This window comes from Triticum aestivum, chromosome 7B (genome assembly GCF_018294505.1).
Source record: "Triticum aestivum cultivar Chinese Spring chromosome 7B, IWGSC CS RefSeq v2.1, whole genome shotgun sequence".
Classification (NCBI taxonomy): Eukaryota; Viridiplantae; Streptophyta; class Magnoliopsida; order Poales; family Poaceae; genus Triticum; species Triticum aestivum.
This window is the reverse complement of record NC_057813.1, coordinates 292,247,805-292,256,143: the sequence shown is the minus strand read 5'-3', so window position 1 is coordinate 292,256,143 and position 8,339 is coordinate 292,247,805. Positions and strand designations below refer to the sequence as shown.

Here is an 8,339-nt window from a genome sequence, read left to right as displayed (position 1 = left end):
AGGACACTTATCTTGTAAGAAGTCCTCCAACTCAGCATTACGCACATACGCGTCAAATTCCTCCTTGAAGCCTGCTTTGACCATAAAATCATCGGATGGCCACTCACAAGCTCGTACGTCCGCGTCCCTCGGCAATTTAACATCTTGCTCACGTATAGCAATCCTTGGCCCTTTCTTTGCCGAAGAACCACCTTGGTACATTCTTCTAAGCATAATTTTATTTCTGAAAATTTCTGAAATTGCAGCAAAATGAGCTAGAACTCGTACTTGAGCTGGATGGGGATTTTTTTTGGGTAGAAGATGAAGTGTGTGGGTGATGGCATAAGTGGAGGGGGGCCACCAAGGGCCCACGAGCTAGGGGGCGTGCCCTATAGGGGGGGGCCCTCCACTCTCGTGGCCTGGTGCTTGCCCCTACTGCAGTGTTTTCAGTGCCTAAAATCCTCAAATAATTTAGAAAAAATCATACTAAATTTGCAGGGCATTTGGAGCACTTTTATTTTTGGGATATTTTTTATTGCACGGATAATTCAAAAAACAGACGGATAATACTATTTTTGCTTTATTTATTCGAAATAACAGAAAGTAAAAAGAGGGTACAGAATGTTGTGCCTTCTAGTTTCATCCATCTCATGATCATCAAAATGAATCCACTAACAAGGTTGATCAAGTCTTGTTAACAAACTCATTCCGAATAACACGGAACCGGAGAAATTTTGAATAACACTAAGTTACCCCAACGGGGATGTGAAAATCCCCAACAATAAGAATATCATACTTTTTCTTTATAGTAGGGAGAGGAAATTCAAAACCTCCAAAAATAATAGTTGGAACTTTTTCAATAGAATTGATGCTATGAACTTGAGGTTGTTTCCCCGGAAAGTGTACCGTATGCTCATTACCATTAACATGAAAGGTGACATTGCCTTTTTGTAATCAATAACAGCCCCTGCAGTATTCAAAAAGGGTCTACCAAGGATAATAGACATACTATCGTCCTCGGGAATATCAAGAATAATAAAGTCCGTTAAGATAGTGACATTTGCAACCACAACAGGCACATCCTCACAAATACCGACAGGTATAGCAGTTGATTTATCAGCCATTTGCAAAGAGATTTCAATAGGTGTCAACTTATTCAATTCAAGTCTATGATATAAAGAAAGAGGCATAACACTAACACCGGCTCCAAGATCACATAAAGTAGTTCTAACATAATTTCTTTTAATGGAGCATGGTATAGTTGGTACACCCGGGTCTCCAAGTTTCTTTGGTATTCCACCCTTAAAAGTGTAATTAGCAAGCATGGTGGAAATTTCAGCTTCCGGTATCTTTCTTTTGTTTGTAACGATATCTTTCATATACTTAGCATAAGGATTTACTTTCAGCATGTCAGTAAGCACATACGTAAGAAAATAGGTCTAATCATTTCAGCAAAGTGCTCAAAATCCTCATCATCCTTTGACTTGGATGGTTTAGGAGGAAAGGGCATGGGTTTCTGAACCCATGGTTCTCTTTCTCTACCGTGCTTCCTAGCAAAAAAATCTCTCTTATCATAACCTTGATTCTTTGATTGTGGGTTATCAAGATCAACAGCAGGTTCAACCTCTACTTCATTGTTTTTGCTAGGTTGAGCATCAACATGAACATTATCATTAACATTATCACTAGGTTCATGTTCATCACCTGATTGTGTTTCAGCATAGAAATAGAAATATCATTGGGATTCTCAGGTGTGTCTACAGTAGGTTCACTAGAAGCATGCAAAGTTCTATCGTTTTTTTTTCTTCTTTTTAGAAGAACTAGGTGCCTCTAAATTATTTCTCTGAGAATCTTGCTCGATTCTCTTAGGGTGGCCTTCAGGATACAAAGGTTCCTGAGTCATTCTACCACTTCGAGTAGCCACTCTAACTCTAACAGCAAAGTCATTTTTATTATTTAATTTCTCAAGCAAATCATTTTGAACTTTGAGTACTTACTCAGCTTGAGTAGCAACCATAGAAGCATATTTGCTAACGAGTTGGAGTTCACCATTAACTCTAGCCATATTATCGCTCATGCGTCCTATCTCGAAAGCATTATTCTTTCACTCTCTACCAATATAAGCATTAAAACTTTCTTTTCTAGCCATAAATTCATCAAATTCATCTAAGCAAGGGCTATGAAATTTCATAGAGGGGATTTCAACTTTATCATATCTATAGAGAGAATTTACCTTTACTACCTTTGTCGGTTATCAAGACAATGTGGTTCTTCAATAGGCGGTATATTAAGACCATGTATTTCTTCAATAGGTGGTAAATTCTTAACATCTTCGGCTTTAATACCTTTTTCTTTCATTGATTTCTTTGCCTCTTGCATATCTTCAGGACCGAGAAATAAAACACCTCTCTTCTTCGGATGGGGTTTAGGAATAGGCTAAGGAGTTGGCTCAATTGGTTCAGGAATTATCTCAGAAATTAGCTCAGGAAGAGTCCAATTATTTTCATTAGTCAACATATTATTCAACAGTAATTCAGCTTCGTTGGCTATTCTTTCCCTGAAAACACAACCAGCACAACTATCCAAGTAGTCCTTGGAAGCATCGGTTAGTCCATTATAAAATATATCAAGTATTTTATTTTTCTTGAGAGGATGATCAGGCAAAGCATTAAGTAACCAGAGAAGCCTCCCCCAAGCTTGTGGGAGACTCTCTTCTTTGATTTGCACAAAATTATATATTTCCCATAAGCCAGCTTGTTTCTTATGAGCAGGGAAATATTTAGCAGAGAAGTAATAAATCATATCCTGAGGACTACGCACACAACCAGGAGCAAGAGAATTATACCAAGTCTTAGCATCACCCTTTAATAAGAACGGAAATATCTTAAGGATATAAAAATAGCGAGATCTTTCATCATGAGTAAATAGGGTAGCTATATCATTCAACTTGGTAGGATGTGCCACAAAAGTTTCAGATTCAAGGCCATAAAAAGGATCAGATTGAACTAGAGTAATAATCTCAGGATCAACAGAGAATTCATAATCCTTATCAGTAACACAGATATGTGAAGTAGCAAAAGCAGGGTCAGATTTCATACTAGCATTAAGAGACTGCTGCTTCCATTTAGCTAATAATTTCTTAAGATCATATCTATCATTGCAAGCAAGGATAGCTCTAGCAGCTTCTTCATTCATAACATAACCCTTAGGAACAACAGGCAATACATAATCATTGGGAGAACTTTCATCATCACTATCATCAATAATAGCATCTTCAATATTTTCATTCCCCCTAAATCTAGCAAGTTGTTCATCAAGAAATTTACCTAACGGCAAAGTAGTATCACGCACAGAAGTAGTTTCATCATGCATAGTAGAAGTGGCATCATCGATAACATGCGACATATCAGAATTCATAGCAGTAGCAGGTTTTGGTGTCGCAAGCTTACTCATAACAAAAGGAGAATCTAGTGCAGAGCTAGATGGCAGTTCCTTACCTCCCCTCGTAGTAGAGAGATAGATCTTGGTTTTAGCGTCTTTCAAGTTCTTCATAGTGATCAACAGATATAAATCCCAAGTGACTTAGAGAATAAAGCTATGCTCCTCGGCAACGGCGCCAGAAATTAGTCTTGATGACCCACAAGTGTAGGGGATCGCAACAGCTTTCGAGGGTGAAGTACAACCCAAATTTATTGATTCGACACAAGGGGAGCCAAAGAATATTCTTGAGTATTAGCAGTTGAGTTGTCAATTCAACCACACCTGGATAACTTAGTATCTGCAGCAAAGTATTTAGTAGCAAATGTGGTATGATAATAAAGGTAACAGTGGCAAAGGTAAAGATAATAGTTTTGGGTTTTTGTAGTAATTGTAACAGTAGCAACGGAAAAGTAAATAAGCGAAGATCAATATATGAAAAGCTCGTACGCAATGGACCAGTGATGGATAATTATGCCGGATGTGATTCCTCATGCAATAGCTATAACATAGGGTGACACAGAACTAGCTCCAGTTCATCAATGTAATGTAGGCATATATTCCGTAAATAGTCATACGTCACTACTAGGGAAAAGGCTACTAGCAGCGCGGGTAAAATGGCTACTAGTAGCGCGGGTACCTGCGCTACTAGTATCGCGCTACAGCTAAAAGTTAACAGTAGCGTGGGTCGAACCCTCGCTACTACTAACTTTGTTAGTACTAGCGTGGGTTCAACCTGCGCTACTGCTATTATGGACCCGCGCTACTACTAATGAAATAGTAGTAGCGTGTTTATAGTGCCAACGCTACTAGTATCCTAAATACTAGTAGCGCGCCATTTTATCCCCACGCCACTACTAACTTATTAGGAATTAAAAAAAAATAAAATCAACCAAATTCATTCTATCACACAGTTGTCGTATCTTCTCTAGTTACTCATTGTAGCAGCAACTCATGTATAATTCCATTCCATCGCACAATTAGATAAGCAACTACGTTCCTCATTGTAGCAGCAACTCATGTATAATTCCATTATATCGCACAGTTACATAAGCAACTACCTACGTAAGTTGTTATGGCCCGATCCGTAAATTGGACTACTCATCAATGTGCGGCGCCTGCCCGGCCTACATCGTCCAGTCCACGAACCTCTCGACGACCGTCATCGTCGCCACCAGAACCCTGCAGCATTACAAACAAAGGTTCAGAAACTTCAGATTCTTTAGAAGAATGGCACGAAAAAACAATGCGGTACATGTAGATGCCAATGTGCAACATTTTTTCTAGAGATTCTTATTTAAGCCGTAATGCACAACTGAAGCTATAAGCTATTTCCTAGTAGTGAAAAGCGCAGAGAATAGTTATATAACAATGCATATAGATTTGACAAGTGCATAGAAAATTATAAAGCCCAAAAGAAACACAGAATCAGGCAAATCATGCAACCACATAATCAGGTTAACTTCTATTTACTCACAAATCAAATGACATCAAAATCAACATACTAGCATTGGTCCTCGACACAATTTGTGCAAAAGAGGCTGACTGAGATCATAAAAAAATAATATAAGAAGGACCAAGACACTCATATTTCAGTCCAGACATATACGAGGACATATCATAAGGCACATACAAAGTAGCAATGAATAGATAAGACATGCTGAATCGGTTTTCCTCAGTTAAATATAGTAACTGTTATGGAAGCAGTCATAGTGTACATTTTACACTAAAGCAATCGTTTCTTTCAGCTTGAAACAGAGACACCAAAAAAGGAGGAAGTATCAGGCACACATTTACCTTGTCAGAAATCAGATACTCGGCATGGAAACGAGTGCAAGCAATCTGAACAATTTCCTTATCAATGCCAAGTTCCTGCCCATCAAACTGGTTGCATGGGAAATCAAAGATCTCAAAACCTGTAGTGCCATAAAATTGTTAGCATAACATATCGTAACTCAAAATCAAGGACTAATCATATGCAGATAGATCATCCCCTGGTCCTTGTACTTCTTGTAAGTTCCATGTAGCAAAATGCAATTGGTTAGAATCGAACCAAAACCACACGTGATGCACGATGGCGTCAAAAGCTCACTTAATGGATCACCAAATGTGAAATCCCTAGTAAATCTAATCATTTATAATTACCTATTTATGAAGTGCAAGACATAGGACATCCATTATGAATTCAGAAACTATAACATCAATTTTTTTCTTCTGAAGTGCACATCTTTCACTTATTTGCATGTAGCAGCTGCCATGTATCCATTGTGAATTCAGAAACTATAACATCAGTTTGGTTGTTTGTTTGCCATGACGAAAATATTAAATAAGATACAATACATCGCGAAGTGATGAAGTGCCAATTTCTCTCTCCTTCCCCTTCTGCATTTTTATTCTTTCAGATGATGTGATGTACAAATTATCATCAGCCTATATGTACTTACATCTTTATAAATAAATCGTTCTGTTTATGAGTGCAAGCATATTTGATTATTGTTGAACTATTATTGCATCTATGCTTAATTGGGAGCATACAACTGTTTAAGTTCTTGCATACTATTCTTAATCGAGCGGTCATATTGTTCTGAACCTTTTATTATGTCCATCACATGCAGGTTTGAACGTGTTGTTATTTTGGACAGAAGGAAAGAAGGAAGGATAGTTTGCTCAATACAAGTTAAGAAGGAGGTCCTACATGCTACCAAAGTCAGAGCTGTACATGTATTTGGAGGGAAATTTCGAAAGCACTGAGGAAAGTTTTGATATTATGATTTGGTGGAGAACACATGCTGAAAAATATCTTTAATGGTGTTTCTAAGACAGTGACTGAGACATCATGAAAGAAAACACGTTTCTGCATTTTAATTAGGGGGGAGCTTTAGTTCTAAAATACTGGAACTGTGACTGAAATATCATATATACTATTAGAAAAACAGACGAAAATCCCTGCAGAAAAAATAGAACAAAAAAATTAACTTCCTACTTACAGTGGCAGAAAGTCTTATTGATTGTAGCTGAGATTGGTGCAATGAGTCAAAACTATGGTAAAATAGCACTTGCCAAACGCATAGGCTGTTTTGCCAAAACAGAGAAAAACTAGTCTTTTGCCAAACGCAATTGCTTGTTGAATTACTACAATTTTCTTAAAACTGTGTTGCCAAACTAGGCATTAGTATTTGCTTTGTAGAGAAGGGAGAAGGTAGGTTCATGATAACTAATGTACTAGTGGACAAGTGTTAAATTAGAAAATCCTCTGCACACTGAATGGGCAGATCCATCCTTGAACCCAATCTAACATCTCCCAAAGATTAATGTCAAACTATAGTCGAACTCCAAAGTGCTCAGGCCCAAATTCTACAACACTTCCGAAGTACAGTAATATAAATTGTAGCAAACCGACTGGATGACTTTAGTTTGGACAAAGTGATACAACAGCAGAATGGTGAGCTTTTTTAAGCATATGCATAGAAGAAGGTAAAAGGGTGAAAAAATTGGAATCAATGACTCACTTGACCTAAGCACTCTCTTGGAGGCATTTTGCACTTGATCCAAGCCTCTCGCCTGCGCTTATCTCTCAGCATCATTCCAAACGACCTTGAATAGAAAAGATCAAACAAAAAACCCAGTCATCCAAATCCAATGGATGACTAATTAGAAATTTGGAACTATGCAGAGTACATATATTGTTGTGTTGATGAATCCATTACACACTCTGTTCTCTAATGGCCAGTATTGACCAAACTATTCTAGTCCAAACTAAAGTGTATACTTCCTTCGTGGTGCGCACACACTTTAAAATTCAGATTTGACCATCAGTTGGACCAACTAAACATGGGTTATGTGCCAGAAAAACTATATCAATAGTATCTGTAGCCGAACAAGGTTTCCCATTTTATGATGCATAGCACACATATTCAAAGATCAGTTATATATATTTCCACAACTATTGGTCAAGTTAAATCAGGAAAAAGAGCGCGTGTAAAGTGACAGGAATGGATTAGTTGTGGCAGACCTAACGACCATGGATTGGAGCTTAACAAAAGGCCACGATAAACATTTCCGAACAATTTAATCAGTTAGGGTTTCGTCCAGCAGAACAGGCTGATCCAAGTCGGGATAGATCTCCACAGCATACCATGCCAGTATAAAGGGCGTGCGGAGGAGAAGTAGACGCCTATGACGATGGGAAAACACTATACCTGTTGCTATTGACGGCTTGGGTAGAGAGATCGAGCGAGTCTGGTAGCCGCCGCCTGGGGGGTTGTACCCTGCGCGCTCGAAGAGGAACCAGACGAGCATGGCACCCGCGACGGCCGCCGCGGAGGCGTTCCTCCGCCTCGAGAGGAGCAGGTCGACGACCGGCCGAGGGTGCATGGCACCCGCGACGGCCGCCATGGAGGCGTTCCTCCGCCTCCAGAGGAGCAGGTCGATGACTGGGCCAGGGTGCGTGGCGCCCACGACGGCCGCCGCGGAGGCCTTCCTCCGCCTCCTGAGGAGCAGGTCAGTGACTGGGCGAGGGTGCATGAGGGCGCGGAGGGGGCGGTGGTGCGTGGAGACCATTGGGATCGGTGGGGCGGGGGAGGAGGGGGAGAAGAGAGGAGGTGGAAGGGGATCTGGATCGAGGTTTTTTTTTTGAGACAAACAGTGGTGGGTAGTGGGACGGTTGGTGGGGTGGATCAGGGGTGGGTGGTGTGGGAATATACCAGTAGCGTGGGCATGTGACAAGCGCTGCAGCTATTCATAAAGTAGTAGTGTAGGTTTATAACCCTCGCTACTACTATGGCATGTCCGAGGGGTGCACGGTAGAGACCGCTTAGTAGTAGCGAGGGTTAAAAACCCACGCTACTACTATCAACTTAGTAGTAGCGAGGGGTAAAAACACG

The 8,339-nt window shown here is 40.0% G+C and overlaps 1 long non-coding RNA gene across 1 annotated transcript; it reads right to left on the bottom strand.

Annotated features, from left to right (window-relative positions):
* Nucleotides 1-4,413: 4,413 nt before the first annotated feature.
* LOC123160857 (uncharacterized) lies at nt 4,414-8,024 on the bottom strand. The gene is made up of 3 exons (XR_006480421.1): nt 6,966-8,024; nt 5,254-5,372; nt 4,414-4,638 (listed from the first exon to the last, which is right to left on the bottom strand). It is a non-coding gene; the product is annotated as an uncharacterized lncRNA (long non-coding RNA).
* Nucleotides 8,025-8,339: the final 315 nt, after the last annotated feature.